This window comes from Capricornis sumatraensis, chromosome 2 (assembly GCF_032405125.1).
Source record: "Capricornis sumatraensis isolate serow.1 chromosome 2, serow.2, whole genome shotgun sequence".
In the NCBI taxonomy this organism is placed as follows: domain Eukaryota; kingdom Metazoa; phylum Chordata; class Mammalia; order Artiodactyla; family Bovidae; genus Capricornis; species Capricornis sumatraensis.
In genome coordinates, this window is record NC_091070.1 from 55,612,054 (window position 1) to 55,628,717 (window position 16,664).

Below are 16,664 nucleotides of genomic sequence, written 5' to 3' on the forward strand. Positions count from 1 at the left end.
TAGGAGGCTGCAGTTTTTCTACAGATAAGAGGCAGGCGGAGGACTTGGGTGGGGAGGCTGTTCTGGGAAGGCTACATAGGGTCCTGCTTGGTTACACTGCCACCATGACTGCTGGTGACTGACTTTCCAGCCCGTGTTCCATTTACTCAGCCAGGCAGTGATGTCCACCTGAGGCGCAGTGTGCCAGGTGCTGTGCTCCCAGAGAGGAGAGGACTCTCTGGGGGGAGCCCACTCGCAAACCCTCCAGTCTCACTTCCTGGGTCATGAGGAGGTGGGAGGGGGGAAGGGAGATGGCCTACAGTCATAGTGGCCCCAGAAGAATGCTCCAACTCCCATGTGAAATGCTTTCCCTCAGTGACCCTTTGCAGAAGCAGGACAGGTTGAAACCTCCTAAAGAGTGTCTGTTAAATTCTAAGGGTACAGTGAGGGGCTGGGAGGAGGAATGGAACTATGATTTATTCAGCTGCTAGTTGCTAACAAATATTTCACGAGCCAGTATTATGTGCCAGGTAGTGTGTTGGCAATGGGGAGACAGGTGGGAGAGAGCTGTCCTCTGGCTTCAGGAGATTTGATAAGCTCAGGCGCAGAATTCGTGGTCTGCCGGCTCCCAGGAGCAGCACTCCCACTGCCACCCCACCCCTTCCTTCCTTCCACCACCAGTCATTTTATTAAAAAATGAAAGTCTAATGTAATTTGCTCCCCCATGTCAGTTAGGAGGACCTAAACTCCCACAGGCTAAAAGTTCACACTAACAGACAGGATTAATTAGTAGTTGTCATGGAAATGGAATGCCATTAATTATACAATTTGAAACTGTTCAAGTCCACTTCCACCAAAATTACATCCTGAAACTATGGCATCAGAAAGCCTCCACACACCTTTGAGTCATATCTGAGTCATGTACAACACTTAGGCATTAAATATTATCTACAAAACAGTCCATGTTGCCCACTTTTGTGGTGTAGTGGCATAGGAGAGGTGATGCTCCACACACACAAGAATGTCTGAGCATCTGGCCCATTATTCAAATCTAACACAATCAGTACATCCGTTGTGAAATGCTGTTGCCTCCACACTGTCTGGCGGATGAAACCTCCCATGAGCCCCATAAAATGTGCAAGGTGCCTGCTTTAGTCATTTATTGTTGCAAGACAAATCACCTGCAAAATGCAGCAGCTTAAAACAGCAATAATCATTCCACATTTCTCGCAGTTTCTGTGGGTCAGGAATTTTGGAATGGCTCAGCTGGAAGCTCGAGTTCAGAGTCTTTCCTGAAATTGCAGCCCAGAGTCAGCTGGACTTCGGGGCTGCACCCAAAGGTTAACTGGGGCCAGAGAACCCTCATCCAAAGTGGCTCATTCCTGTGACTGGTGAGTTGATGCTGGCCCTGCAGCCTTTTTCCCTCCATGTGGGCCTTTCTGTGGGATATCCTGAGTGTCCTTGAGATACAGCACCTGACTTCATCCAGAGCAGGCAGGAGAAGAGACCAGGGCTGAAGTGCCAGTGCTTTTTAGGGCCTGTTCTTAGCCCTAATTGCCATTTTACAATATATATTAGTCACACAGGCATCCCTGACTCAGTGCGGGGAGGACTCACACAAAGGCTTGAATATCAGGAGGAGTAGATCATTGGGGGCCATGATGGAAGCTGGCTACCACCTGTGCTCATCATTGCAAATGCTTCCTCTGCTCTCTCACACAGTCAGGGCCAGGATATTCCCATCAAATCTCTGCATATTTGAGTGAAGCTATGTATAAACTGACACGTTTTAGAGAATTCTGTATGAACAAGATAGACAGTACCAAAACTCCATCTGTTTTTGGACATTCAGAGTGTCTTGATGCCACTCTCTACAGATAATCACTGTTACCATTTCAGCATTTGTCCTTCCAACTCTTTTCCATGTCCTTTCCGCTGCTGCTTCTCCTGTGTACATGCGTGCTAAGTCGCTTCAGTCATGCCCAACTCTTTGCGACCCTATGGACTGTAGCCCACCAGGCTCCTCAGTCCATGGGATTCTCCAGGCAAGAATAGTGGAGTAGGTTGCCATGTCCTCCTCCAGAGGATCTTACTGACCCAGGGATCAAATCCACATCTCTTACATCTCCTGCACTGGCAAGTGGGTTCTTTACTACTAACTCCACTGGAGTATTTAAAGTTGCTTATGTCTGTCTCATCTTAACAAAACCTTTTCTTATCCTCTGAAGCTGCCCCTTCAGCTGTTAACCTTATCTCTTTTATCACCTTCACAGCCCAGCTTCTTAAACAGCTTGGCTAAACTTCTCACCTCCTGATTGCTCTTCACAGTACTTGATCAGTGCCCACTATTCCATGGGAATTGTCCCTTCCACAGTTACCCATGACCATCTTTTTGCTAAATCCAGTGGACCCTGGTAAGCCCCTTTCTTTTCTGACCTCTTAGCACCATGTGATGCTGTTAACCAAAAATCTCCCTTCCTGGGTTTTACTTCTCTGGCAGCTGCATATCAGTCTCCATTCTGGGCTCCTATTCTTCTATCCATCTATTAAATGTTGGGGTTCCTCAAGCCTCTTAGACTACTCCTCACTCTACACGTATTGCCAAGGCAACCCCATCCATTTCCACACCTTCATTTACCAGGTATAGCCAGTGCTTTTTAAATCTATGTTTCTAGCTCAGATGTCTCTCCTCAGCTTCAGACCCATATATCCAACTGTGTGATGAATATCTTTGGTGAGGTCTCAAGCTCACCTGGAAGAAACCAGATTTATCATTTCTACCAGCTCCTCCAGTGTCCTCCCATCAGTAAATAGCACCTTTATCCACTCAGTTACCCAAGTCAAAAATGCAGTCCTTACGTATCCCTGACACCACCCTCTCTATCTCTCAAATTCATCAGTCACCATGTCCTGGGGATTCTACCTCCAATATATCTCTGAAATCCATTCTATTTTCTCCAGCCCTTACTGTCAAGCTCTCAGCAGCTCTTAACTAGTCTCCCTGTCTCCAATCTTGCCCCATCATTGACTTTACCACTCTTCTATCATGGAATGTTTAGGTTTCTTGTACATGATCATACTTAAAAAAATTTTTTTTTGGTTACCAGAGCTCTTTATTCGGAGAAGGCGATGGCACCCCACTCCAGTACTCTTGCCTAGAAAATCTCATGGACGAAGAAGCCTGGTAGGCTGCAGTCCATGGGGGTCGCTAAGAGTCGAACACAACTGAGCGACTTCCCTTTCACTTTTCACTTTCATGCATTGGAGAAGGAAATGGCAACCCACTCCAGTGTTCTTGCCTGGAGAATCCCAGGGATGGGGGAGCCTGGTGGGCTGCCATCTATGGGGTCACACAGAGTTGGACACGACTGAAGTGACTTAGCAGCAGAGCTCTTTATTATAGATTGGGTTTTGATTTCATGATGTTAACCTATTTGACTTTAATATATGCTTTACAAATAAAGAATCAGGAATAAGCATCTGATCCCCTTCTATCCAGACCAAAATCTATCTCCAAAGTCCTGTGTGGTCTAGATTCCAGGGGAATGGATTTCAGTGTGTTCCCATGAGTGGACACACCATTCCTCCTGACAAAGCCCTCTGTAACTCAGGCTGACTGCATCCAGCCAGCCATGTTCCCAGTCACACTTTCTTTCATTCTCTTATGCTTCTGATTGTTCCTCCATCAGGTATTTGGGCTTCCCCAGTGGCTCAGTGGTAAAGAATCTTCTTGCAGAGCAGGAGCCGCAGAAGACTCAAGTTCAATCCTTGGGTCAGGAAGATCCCCTGGAGAAGGGCATGGAAACCCACTGCAGTATTCTTGCTTGGAGAATCCCACGGACGAGGAGCCTGGCGGGCTACAGTCCATAGGGTCGCAAAGAGTCGGACACAACTGAAATGACTTAGCAGGCAGGACACACACATAAGGCACTATGCTAATTAATATCTTCACTGTGAAAGAAAGTGAAAGTGAAGTCGCTCAGCCGTTGGTCTATACCCTCAAGGCATGCTCTACTCCATCTCCAAACTGCATCTGATCTCTTGATTCTGGACCTTTGCTTACCACCACCCCACTGCCTGAAATGTCATCCTTCATCCCTTTCCCAATTGCCAAGTCTTTCCATCCTTTGATGTAAGCCTACATTTACTGACCATCCTAGTCCACAATGATCCCCATATCTTTCCATTTTAAAACATCGTGAAGTATTTACTTATCTGGCTGTGCTGAGTCTTCATTGCTGTACAGCCTTTCTCTAATTGTGGGGAGGGGGGACTGCTCTCTGGTTGTGGTGCCTAGGCTTCTCTAGTGGCAGAGCATGGGCTCTAGGTTCGTGAACTTCAGTAGTTGCAGCAAGGAGGTGCAGTAGTTGCATTTCAGGGCTTAGTTGCTCCATGGCCTGTGGAATCTTCCTGGACCAGGGATCAAACCCTTGTCCCCCACACTGGCTAGCAGATTCTTAACCACTGGACTACCAAGGAAGTCCACTGTATCTTTCTTATCTCTTCTATTTCAAAATGTAATCAGCCTATCTTATATTCTATTTTCTTATTTCTCATGCCTGTAGTTCTAACTGTAGCTCTATCAATACTGTCTCCCCATCTGGACTTAAACCCCTGGAGATTCAGGATCATATACATTTTTGTTTTTCCATTCTAGGGAATTACTTATTAATAGCTGGTTAATTAACTAGTTAATGATTTTACTGCTCTGGTCCTCGAGGTCCTCATATCTAGGACTAGATAATAATTCTAACATTATAGGGCAGTTGTGAGAATTAAATGTGATAACAGATGGAAAAGGGTATCATATTGTACCTGGTACATAGAAAGTGCCCAATAAATGGTAGTTCTCATCCCTCTAATGTCTAATCCTGGGCTGAAAACACAGTAACTCAAAGTACTTATTTTTAAACCAAATTAATGAATGAGTAAATGAATGACAAAAGGCTGAAGGAATGAAACAGTGCATTCTAAACACACCAGAGTGGCCCGGTTAGAGAAAGAGAGGGACTTTTCTTGGCTGCCGTGGGAACTCGTTCTGCCAGAGGGGAAACTGTAGATAGATTTCCTGCTTGGCTCCAAGATCATGAAATGTTGATTAATGGGAAATCAAGTTTGATTTTTGCTGCAGCCAGCTAATTCTTGCAAGTTTGACTGAATTTGTGATCTGCCAGAATTCCCAGAAGAAAGTAGTAGGCACATGTTTCTTATAAGCTGAAAAATTCTTGTGTAAATTAATTTTCACTGGCATAGATCTGGCTCCAGGCACTGTAAGAAATGAGAATATGTTGGTTTCGGAGCCCAGGCTATAAATATTTATCCCCTCACTGTCACTGGTGTTTGTAGAAACTCCTTTTTCACTAATGGTCATTCCATTTGTTTTGAGAAAGACATAAAACTGTCCAAAAAGTACTGAAGGTCAAGATGTAAGAGGCCTTTGGGGAGGGAGACACTAAGAGGATGGGGTGTCATCTCCAGATGCCAACCATTTGGTTTTTAGCTTCATACTTTGAGTGCATGGTACTCATTTTGTGTTCTTTGCGGAGGGAATGTGGTCAGCTGCAGTCATCAGTGGCAATTAATCCCTGTCTTCCTATCTTCACCAAGGGACTGACAGAGGTGACAAGGATCTCTCCAGGTTTCCCCTGACCCCCCTTTTTTTTCCCCATTCACCTCTCCTTTCCATTTCTAACAGACTCACCATCACCCTACTCCATGTCAGCCCGACTATACGAAATGTTCTCAAAGAAGGGAGATCACCATTAGGGACCGTAGCCTTGGAACACTGACCTTCCATAAATGCATGGACAAATTGGAGAAAGGCATTTTATGTGGCGACAAAATGGCAAATCTGAGAGACATCAAAAATCCTCTCCTTCAGAGACTTCTCACCAGGGTCCATGGAAATTCTAAGGGATTTGTGGATAGAATTCAGTGAGTCCATGCATTTGGATGGAAAGTTTCAATCTTTATTTTCATTACTCACTGAAATTTAGCATTTTCTTAAATTATGAATAAAGATAACACCCCGCAATAGTGCTGCCATCTGTTAATTTTTCACCAAAGAAATTGTACTCATTTTTTTATATCTCAATATAAATATTGTAAAAATCTCACAATAATCATTTCTTTCAATCATTTTCTTTCTTTCTTTTAATTGCTTCAAAATTACAGTACAATGATAACATTATAAGTAAAACTTACCTGCCACCAGATCTTATTTGATACATTAGTAAAGAACCATATCTATTATTATATCAAGTGTTTATTCTTTTTTCAATTATATTGAAAGCTATATCAACATAACTTCTTTCTTTTGTAATTCTTGGTATTTTGTCTTGTGCATTTAAAAACATTCTTCTGAGAGGGGAATCCATAGGTTTCATTAGACTGCCAAAGGGGCTACAGCACGGAAGAGGTTAAGAACTCAGATCTAGTCCCTGGAAGCACAGAATCTATCTCACACCATATTCAGGGATCTCTGAGAAAGATAGTGAAGGCATATCAAGTTTCGGGGGAAAGACTACTGTGATTGATTAGGAATGTCTGTCAGGGGCACACTATGAAAAAAGTGGTAGAATGGAATTTATACTTTCTAATCTAGACCAGTGATGTGAATACGACTTTCTACAACGATGGGAATGTTCTATCTGCACTGTCCAATATGGTGGCCACTGGCCTCTCATGGCTTTGGAACACGTGAAATGTGGCTAGTATAACTGAAATTGTGAATTTTTAATTCTATTTAATTGTAAATTAACTTACATTTAAAGTGGCTAGTGCACTGGACAGCAGAGCTCTGAACTAATCCCACTGCCACCTCCCACCATGCCCTGCCCCCTCTCATGGAGGAGGACCTGGGCCCAGAAAGTGATTTCTTTGCCAAAGGTCATTGGATCCATTGGTGACAAACCCAGAGATCTCTTTACCTCTCAGTTTGGAGTTTTCTCACACGCAGCATTTCTAAACTGTCACTTAACAGAATGCTTGTTCCCTTAACAACGCCCAGGTGTGCCATGAGAGAAGAAATTATTGAAAGTTATATGAATCTTCTTAGTAAAACCAGGTGAGGCACTACCTCTTCGTTGCAATGAAGTCTGATATAATGGTTTCGTTTTTATTTATGTCAGTTCGAAGGGCAAGAGGTGGCAATAGGAATTATTTGGTTTTTCAGTCTGCTGACTTGCTTTGAGAAAAGGTTCACAGATATTCTCGATAAAAGGATATTGTCTGCTGTTTTGCAATCTCCAAACAGTTCAGAAACCTGCTCTAAACCAGACCATTTCTGAAGGTGATTCACACCCCAGAGCAGGTCCCCATCTTCATTCAGAGTTGGAGAACACTGACTGTATGGTGCCCACTCTGTTTGCCAGAGGGGCCTGTGTTGATGAAGAATGGGTGGCAGAAAGTCCTGGCCTAAGGAGGAATGGACTCTGATGAGGTCGTGGGGAGGGAATGCCTTCCAAAGCAGAGGTGGGATCCTGGATCGACAGCCAGGAGTGTGGTCTGGGAAGCATAGCCCGAGGACACAGAAGCACGAATCACGCACATCAGAGACCTTGGGGGGCGTCAACAAGATGCTTCTCAATTTCACCTCCTGCAAGCTCAAGCCTCAGGAAGAAATAAGAAAACCAAGCAAACAAACAAAAAACAATGGCCTTTTCTCCTGTCCTGGCTAAGAGAGGACTTAACCTTGAGTTAACTTTGCCAATCTGACCACAGCTAAGGCCTGCCACAATTCAAAACATTCATAGACAGCAAAACTGGCCAAGACACTGACTACAGTGTCTTCTAAAGTTTCAGGGGTATATAAACAGTTTTCAGAGATTTCTTACTGTGAACCAGCAGGCCCTCCCTCAAGACGTGCTGAATCAGAACTTTTTTTTTTTTTTTAAATCTGATTCGGAATTTTTGAGGCTGTGTCCTGGGTAGCTAGGTTTTAAAGAAAGCTCCCGGCTGATTTCAATGTACCACTAGGTTTTAGGACTGCTGGCCTAAGGGATGCCATCTATACCCTTAATCCTGGCATCCAAGGCCTCTTGGAGCTGGCTCGACTCTATACAGGTGGAGCATCATAATTAGAAACACACACATTGTATAGTAATTGTCAATTAAAAAAACACACAACCTAAAAGCTGAGAGTTTTATTTTATTCAGGGGACTATAGCCTGGGAATCAGCTTCTTGAATAGCACTGAAGAACTGTTCCAAAGAGATAAAGGAGGAGTCAAGATGTACAGGAGTTTTTGCTGAAAAAAAAAAAAGTCAAGCATCAAAAGATTGCTTATGACAAAAACAGATATCTCAGGTTAATGATTTTAGTGCTTCTCTATGTATGGGAAGATACAAGAGTCTGGACTCCCTGAAATTATTCCTTTGATAACACATCTTAACAATTTTGGACCAAGATCTTGATTTCTTTGTCCTGAATTCCCCTCAGGGTGCACCATCGGGGATGGTTGCAGTGGTTGATGGTGGACAACCTTCCTTGTTTACTGGAATGGCAAGCAACATTTTTGTCTAACAGCAGCTATCATTTATTGGTTGCCTGCCAGGTGCCAGGTATCAGACTAAGAGGTTTAAATGAATCACCATTTAATTGCACATTGGCTGTGTTCTTACTGTTTTACAGATAATAAATTGAGATTTAGAAGGGTTAAGTAATTTGCCCAGGAACATACAGTTAGGCAGTATAGAAGTGGAATTCAAAACGAGGTCTGTCAAATTCTAAAGTCCATGCGTTTGACCTTGGGTGACCAACTATCCCAGTTTGTTTGCCCGAGACTGAAAGTCTCCATAACATCTAGAACATAATGCAAGTTCTGTGCTAAAACCAGGATGATCCTGGGCACGTTGAGACAAGTTGGTCACCCTGTCTCCACTTGGAGATTTCTGCCTGAGATTGAAGTTCAGTTCCACCACTTGTGACTGTACAATATTAAGGAAGCCTGCCCACCTGCCAGTCTCCCAGTTTCCTCATCTGAAAACAGGAAATCTCACATCTGTCCCAGAAGGTGGCTGCGAGCACTATATGAGATAGTGCCTGTAACAACATCCGCTGAAGGAAAAGGTGAGCTTCCCCACAGGCCTACCTGGTGGAGTCCTGCTTTGTGTTTTCTTTTCTTTTTTTAAAAATATATCTTATTTTCAGTTCAGTTCAGTCACTCAGTTGTGTCCAACTCTGCAACACTGTGGGCTGCAGCACGCCAGGCCTCCCTGTCCATCACCAACTCCCGGAGCTTGCTCAAACTCATGTCCAACGAGTCGGTGATGCCATCCAACCATCTCATCCTCTGTCGTCCCCTTCTCCTCCTGCCTTCAATCTTTCCCAGCATCAGGGTCTTTTCTAATGAGTCGGTTCTTCACATCACGTGGCCAAAGTACTGGAGTTTCAGCTTTAGCATCAGTCCTTCCAATGAATATTCAGGACTGATTTCCTTTAGGATTGACTGGTTGAATCTTCTTGCAGTCCAAGGGACTCTCAAGAGTCTTCTCCAACACCACAGTTCAAAGGCATCAATTCTTCAGAGCTCACCTTTCTTTATAGTCCAACTCTCACATACATACCTGACTACTGGAAAAACCATAGCTTTGACTAGGTGGACCTTTGTTGGCAAAGTAATGTCTCTGTTTCTTAATATGCTGTCTAGGTTGGTCATAGCTTTTCTTCCAAGAAGCAAGCATCTTTTAATTTCATGGCCGCAGTCACCATCTGCAGTGATTTTGGAGCCCAAGAAAATAAAGTCTGTCACTGTTTCCATTGTTTCCCCATCTGTTTGCCATGAAGTGATAGGACCAGATGCCATGATCTTAGTTTTTTGAATGTTGAGTCTTAAGCCAGCTTTTTCACTATCCTCTTTCACTTTCATCAAGAGGCTCTTTAGTTCTTCTTTGCTTTCTGCCATAAGGGTGGTGTCATCTGCATATCTGAAGTTATTGATATTTCTCCCAACAATGTTGATTCCAGCTTGTGCTTCATCCAGCCTGGCATTTCACATGATATACTCTGCATATAAGTTAAATAAGCAGGGTGACAATATACAGTATTGACATAGTTCTTTCTCAATTTGAAACCAGTCTGTTGTTCCATGTCTAGTTCTAACTGCTGTTTCTTGACCTGCATACAGATTTCTCAGGAGGCAAATAAGGTGGTCTGGTATTCCTATCACTTTCAGAATTTTCCACAGTTTGTTGTGAACCACACAGTCAAAGGGTTTGGCCTAGTCAATAAACCTGAAGTAGATGTTTTTCTGGAACTCTCTTGCTTTTCCGATGATCCAGCGGATGTTGGCAATTTGATCTCTGGTTCCTCTGCCTTTAATTACTTTACAGTATTGTGATTGTTTTTGCCATACAGCAACATGAATTGGTCGTAGATATACACATGTCTCCTCCCTCCTGTACCCTCCTGCCCCTTCCCTCCCCTACCCATCCCTCTAGCTCATCAGAGAGCACCGACTTTGGGTTCCCTGCATCATCTCCTCAAATAATTCTTCTCCATTCCCTCTCTTCTCATCTTCTGGAATTCCTATCCTATTGGATATATATTAGCGTCTCTTAGTTAAGCCTACATGTCTCAAACATTCTCTTTCCCTCTGGGGGAGTTCCTCAGTGCTCTCTTTTTTTTTTTTTTTCATTTAATTCCTTTAAAAAACATTTTTTTTGATGTATAGTTTACAGTGTTGTGTTATTTTCTGCTGTACAGCAAAGTGAATCTATATCCAACTAAACTTGACATTGATTATTGTGTTTATCAGTAACTATATTTTCAATAATAGAATTTGTAGTGTTTTTTCTTTATACCCATCTTTCTCTTGCCTCCTATCTGCCTGCTTTTTGTTTTACAAATGTCTTGGGTTTTCAAGTTTCTTTCCCTTTGTGTCCCTTTTGAAACACTTCTGCTTGGTGACCCTCTTTTCTAACATCACTTTGCCTCCTAGTTTGGAATTGAGGTTTGCAAATGGCTCTGAACTGGAGTTAGCTGTGTTTCACTGCGCATTTTTCCTCCATCTCTGGTCACCCCCTCTCCCTCTCGCTGTCACGTTGCCTCCGCCCTGACCCAGGGGTCCCAGTTCACAGCCGAGTCTAATATTGGTGTTTCTGGGTTTTCTCTGGGGGTGCTGGCATTGCCCAGGTCCTGGTTACCTGGTCAGGCCTGCTTCCTCTGCCTCCCTTGGCCCGCAGCTTCGGGGAGGCAGTACCCGCACAGTGGCGCTACTTCCCTTCAGCCTCCTTTCGCAGGTATGGGGGCCCTCCCTGGCCACACACAGGGGGCCTGGCTTTGTCCCTCCCTGACGCAGGGTACTTTACTCCCCTTTTGTCACAAGGAGCGGGAATGGCCTCTTTCCCCCTCCCGCTCCCAGCCCCAGAGTTCCGTGCCCCAGCTCATTTATCCCAACTCGCAGGTTTGTGTCCTGTGCTTTTTTTTCCCTCTTATTGAAACATAGTTGATTTACAATGTTGTGCTGGTTTTAAGTGTACAGCAAAGTGATTCAGTTATATATAAAGTGTTAGTCACTCAGTCATGTCTGACTCTTTGTAACCCCATGGACTGTAGCCCACCAAGCTCATCTGTACATGGAATTTTCCAGGTAAGAATACTGGAGTGGGTTGCCATTCCCTTCTCCAGGGGATCTTCCCGACCCAGAGATGCAACCCTGGACTCCTGCATTGTAGGCAGATTCTTTACCATCTGAGCCACCAGGGAAGCCACATATATTCTTTTCCAGATTCCTAAAGGTTATCACAAGAATATGGAATGTAGTTCCCTGTGGCTATACAGTAGGCCCTTGTTGTTTACCTATTTTATACATAGTAGTACATATATATGTGTCCTGTGCTGTTCACTGAATAATGGGATGTTAAATGTTCCTGTGAATTGTGGGGTTTTCCCTTATATCTAGAGTCCCTTGGACTGCAAGGAGATCCAACCAGTCCATCCTAAAGGAGATCAGTCCTGGGTATTCATTGGAAGGGCTGATATTGAAGCTGAAACTCCAATACTTTGGCCACCTGATGCGAAGAGCTGACTCATTTGAAAAGACCCTGATGCTGGGAAAGATTGAGGGCAGGGGGAGAAGGGGACGACAGAGGATGAGATGGTTGGATGGCATCACTGACTCGATGGGCATGGGTTTGGGTGGACCCAGGAAGTTGGTGATGGACAGGGAGGCCTGGCGTGCTGTGGTTCATGGGGTTGCAAAGAGTCAGACACGACTGAGCGACTGAACTGAACTGAACTTATATCTAGGCTTTCTTTCCTTAGCATTTGAAAACAGAATTCTGAAAGGGTTGTCCTACAAAGCCATCTTGACTTAGACATTTTCCTGAAATTGTATTTCAAAAGAAAATTAAAACCAAGGAAGATACAAATCATGTTTCCTCCAGCGTTTTCTAGCCCAGAGCAACCGTGAGAAAGAAAGGGGAAGCCTCATACCGATGATAGCGCCTTTATCTGACTTTTCCCAGACCAAAGTCACACTGCAAAGAACCCTGTGCTGGGACCTCATTTTAGAATCTATGTTAACTCAGTGCTAATTATTGAGTTCCTCATCTCTCCCTGTTAGACTGAGTGCCCCCTCCTCCAGTTGTAAAAATTGTGATTCTCTAACCAAAGGACAGTCCCATGACCAGCGTTCCATGACCCTGAAGCTGTGTCCCGAGTGTTCCCTTCTTACCTACCCCCACCTCAAATGACTGCCTGGCCACCAAATGACTGCCCGGCCACCACCTCCAGGGCTGCTGTTTCAGAAATTACAGCCTTTAACAAAGTTTGTTTGGGGTCACAGAGGGAATTATTGCTCAAATACTACCCATGCTTTTCATTTTCCTCCTTCCTTTCCCTCTCAGTCAAATCTGAACTCCTAACTAGCATTTCAGAAAGTTCCAGTTGGGGCTAGGGGGCGGGGGTAAGGAGAAATAAGGGTGACTAGACAGAAATAAGGGAGACATCACAGCCAGCAGAGGTTAAGGAACGTGATCGCCCACCCTGCCTTACCCAAGGCAGGACTTGAATGCAAACCCATCTGCTTCCACAGCCCTACTTCAGCACCACATACCACTCCCTAGGCAGATGGAGGGTGGTCCTCTGAGCAGTTGCCATAGTAACAAAGGTCTCTATAATCTCTCTCCATCCCTATGCATGGCTTTTGGAGCAGTTCTTCAGTCAGAAAGCCCAGATGCCCATGGGTACTTACAGCAACTCCAGAGCACCCACCCCAGGTTTAAGAACAACTTTTCCACAAACATCCCACTAAATCTTGCCAGTTGGAACCTTATTGAAATCCCAAGGTGCAATTTTTACAGATCAAGTCGGGATCTCTTTCTCCACTCACCATCACTTATTACAACTCTCAAGGCAGTGTTATAACCTCAAAGCAAAGCGCCTCTGCCAAGAAAAACATCTTTCTGTTGTTTTCTTGACTTTGTAATTCCTAGTTTAGGCCAAAACTGTGAAGCTGGCAGATTTCATCCCAACCACCCCTGCTCTGCTCTGCACCCTTCCCTCTCTCCAGAGGCCCTGGTCACCCTCACCCCAGCCCTCCTTCCCACTCCCTTCTCACTCAAAGCAGCTCACACCAGAGGGGCAGAGACTGGAATGGCAGCAAAAAGGACCTTTTCCCCAGGGGATTTCCATACTGAGGAGTGTGCAGTCTTTAAGCATACACCTATGTTCACACGTGTGCACACATACACACAGGTTTGTTGTTTTATGATTAGATCATGAACACATGTCCATAACAGCAAATTTAAAAGATTAAAAAACATATGAAGAAGAAAGTCAAAACCCATAATCCAACCACCCAGTCAAACCTCCATTAACTCTTTGATATATTTCCTTCCAGTTCTTTGTCTTAATATATATGTGTATATGCATGCATGGATGTATCATACATGTGTATACACATTCATTCTAGGGTCTGGTTCAAGGTTATCTTGTTTCATTGCTGTGCCTGCCAATTCTTCCCTAATACCACAGTGCTTACATTATTATAAGGTTCTTCCCTGATAGCTCAGTTGGTAAAGAATCCACCTGCAATGCAGGAGACCCCAGTTCAATTTCTGGATCAGGAAGATTCACTGGAGAAGGGATAGGCTACCCACTCCAGTATTCCTTTGGAGAAGGCAATGGCACCCCACTCCAGTACTCTTGCCTGGAAAATCCCATGGATGGAGGAGCCTGATAGGCTACAGTCCATGGTGTCACTAAGAGTCGGACACGACTGAGCGACTTCACTTTCACTTTTCACTTTCATGCATTGGAGGAGGAAATGGCAACCCACTCCAGTGTTCTTGCCTGGAGAATCCCAGGGATGGGGGAGCCTGGTGGGATGCCGTCTATGGGGCTGCACAGAGTTGGACACGACTGAAGCGACTTAGCAGCAGCAGCAGCAGCCACTATTCTTGGACTTCTCTGGTAGCTCAGCTGGTAAAGAATCCACCTGCAGTGCCGGAGACCTGGGTCCAATCCCTGGATTGGGAAGATCTCCTGGAGAAGAGAAAGGCTACCCACTCCAAATTCTGGCCTGGAGAATTCCATGGAATATTCCACGGGGTCACAAAGAGTCGGACACGACTGAGCAACTTTCACTCACTAAATTATTGTTATTCTATAAGAGACTTTAATCCTTGATGGCTTGAATTCTCCATCATCACTTTTATTTCAACCTTTAAAAAATTATTCTCAGGACTTCCCTGGCAGTCCAGTGATTAAGACTCTGCTTCCAATGCAAAGGGTACAAGTTCAGTCCTTGGACAGGAAACTAATCCACATGCCACGCAGTGTAGCCAAAAGATGTTTTTTTAAAATAGATTTTAAAAATTATTCTCAATCCTTTTTCTTGATAAGTTTTAGATTCATTGTGATAAACAAATAAGCCATAATTTCTTGTATTGCAAGTTTATTGCACTTATAAATTGATTGGGTAAAATCGGCATTTTTACAATATTCAGATTTTCTATCCATAAATATTGTATTTAGTCAGATCTTTTTTAATATCTTTCAATAAAGTGAAAAGGTTTTCTTCAGATGGGTCCTACATATTCTTTTTGAGGTTTATTTTTTTAATATTTTAAATTTTTTATTGGAAATTGGCATCTTTTTTCTCTACATGCTCCTAATTTGAATTGATTTGGAAATTTTATCCTACATCTCTTACTCTCTGAATGATTCTAATGCTTTATCAGTTGATTCCCTCTTTTTCCTAGGAAGACAGCCATACCATCTGCAAATAATGATAATTTTATCTTCTCCTTCATATGTATAATTTTGTTTTGTGAATCATTGTATAGCTTAAAGAACCATGTTAAATAATATCAGGAAAATCAATAATCTTTCTTAATTTACTATGGATTATTTCTATCCCATTAAGGCACTATTCTTCTAATCTGGGTCTTTAGTCTTTTAAATAAAGATGGGATATAGAAATTTCTCAGATATATGTTCATTACCTGTTGAGATCATCATATTTTAAAATTTTACCTCTTAATATTAGGAATTACCTTTAATTTCTAATAATTTTAGAATAAAATAATAAAATAATAAATAATAAAATAATTCTAATTTCTAATATTAAATATCTTTATATATCTAGAATCATAGCACTACTTTTTCCTGGAGAAATATTTGAGAATTGAATTTGATTCATTGATGTTCTGTCTAGAATTTTTTATAGCTGCCTTTTGTACAAGTGAGCTTAGCTTATAACAGCATGTCCCAAAATCTGTTCTGTGGAACACTATTGCTATGAACTGTGCTACAGGAAAGGGAAGAGACAAGAAGTTCTGTGCTAGAACTAATTTGGAAAATATTACATATGCCTCTTGGAGATTCACAAGGTAGAGTCCCAGTTTAGAGATTCTGAGACAAGCTGGAATTTAAAAAAGAAAAAAGAGGGAAACTTGGGTTTAAACATGTATAACCCAGTATTTCCCAAACTGACTGACCATAAGAGTCCCTATTTGACATAATTCCTATTTTTAAAAAAATACTTCCTTATTTATTTATTTTTACTCGTTTATTTGGCTGTGCTGGGTCTTAGTTGTGGCTTGCAGTATCTTCAGTTGCAGCCTGCAAAGTCTTAGTTGCAGCCTGTGGGATCTAGTTCCCTGACCAGGAATTGAACCTGGGTCCTCTGCATTGGGAGCACAGAGTCTTAGACACTGGACCACCAGGGAAGTCCCCATAATTCCTATTAACATCTTATAGAGCTCATGTCTGAGGAATGCACTTTGGAACTGTCTTTGTCAGTGTTGACACTGGTTTTGCTGGAAAGCCTATTGCATCAAAAGTTCTCATCAAAGGCTTATAATCAATTAAACTCTGTTGCTGCTACCCTACACAATAAGATACTTATTGTTTCTTCCAGTTAAAGCTGATGCCTTTCAGTTTGATGATTCTGAGATACTGATTTCACTGCATCCCTTTGGGATCTCAAGGATGCAGAAAACTGTGAACCTTCAGATGGATCCAGTTCAGGGTTGTCTTTTGTTAACTTTTCCACCATGCTTAACTGGCTCTTCTTCAATCTTCTCATAAGTTCTTGGAGATTCATAGCCTTGGCCCTCCACCAATGATGTCTTCCTTCCAAAGCAGCCAGACTGTTCAGGAGACCTTATGTGGAGAAGTCACCTTCTCCTCCATCCCTTGCCTGCATCCTAAAGCCATCTGCCCCCACTCACCATCCC

At 43.1% G+C, this 16,664-nt stretch overlaps 1 non-coding gene across 1 annotated transcript; it reads right to left on the reverse strand.

Moving 5' to 3' along the window:
• Positions 1-16,081: 16,081 nt before the first annotated feature.
• TRNAG-CCC (transfer RNA glycine (anticodon CCC)) lies at positions 16,082-16,154 on the reverse strand. The gene has a single exon. It is a non-coding gene; the product is annotated as a tRNA-Gly (tRNA).
• Positions 16,155-16,664: the final 510 nt, after the last annotated feature.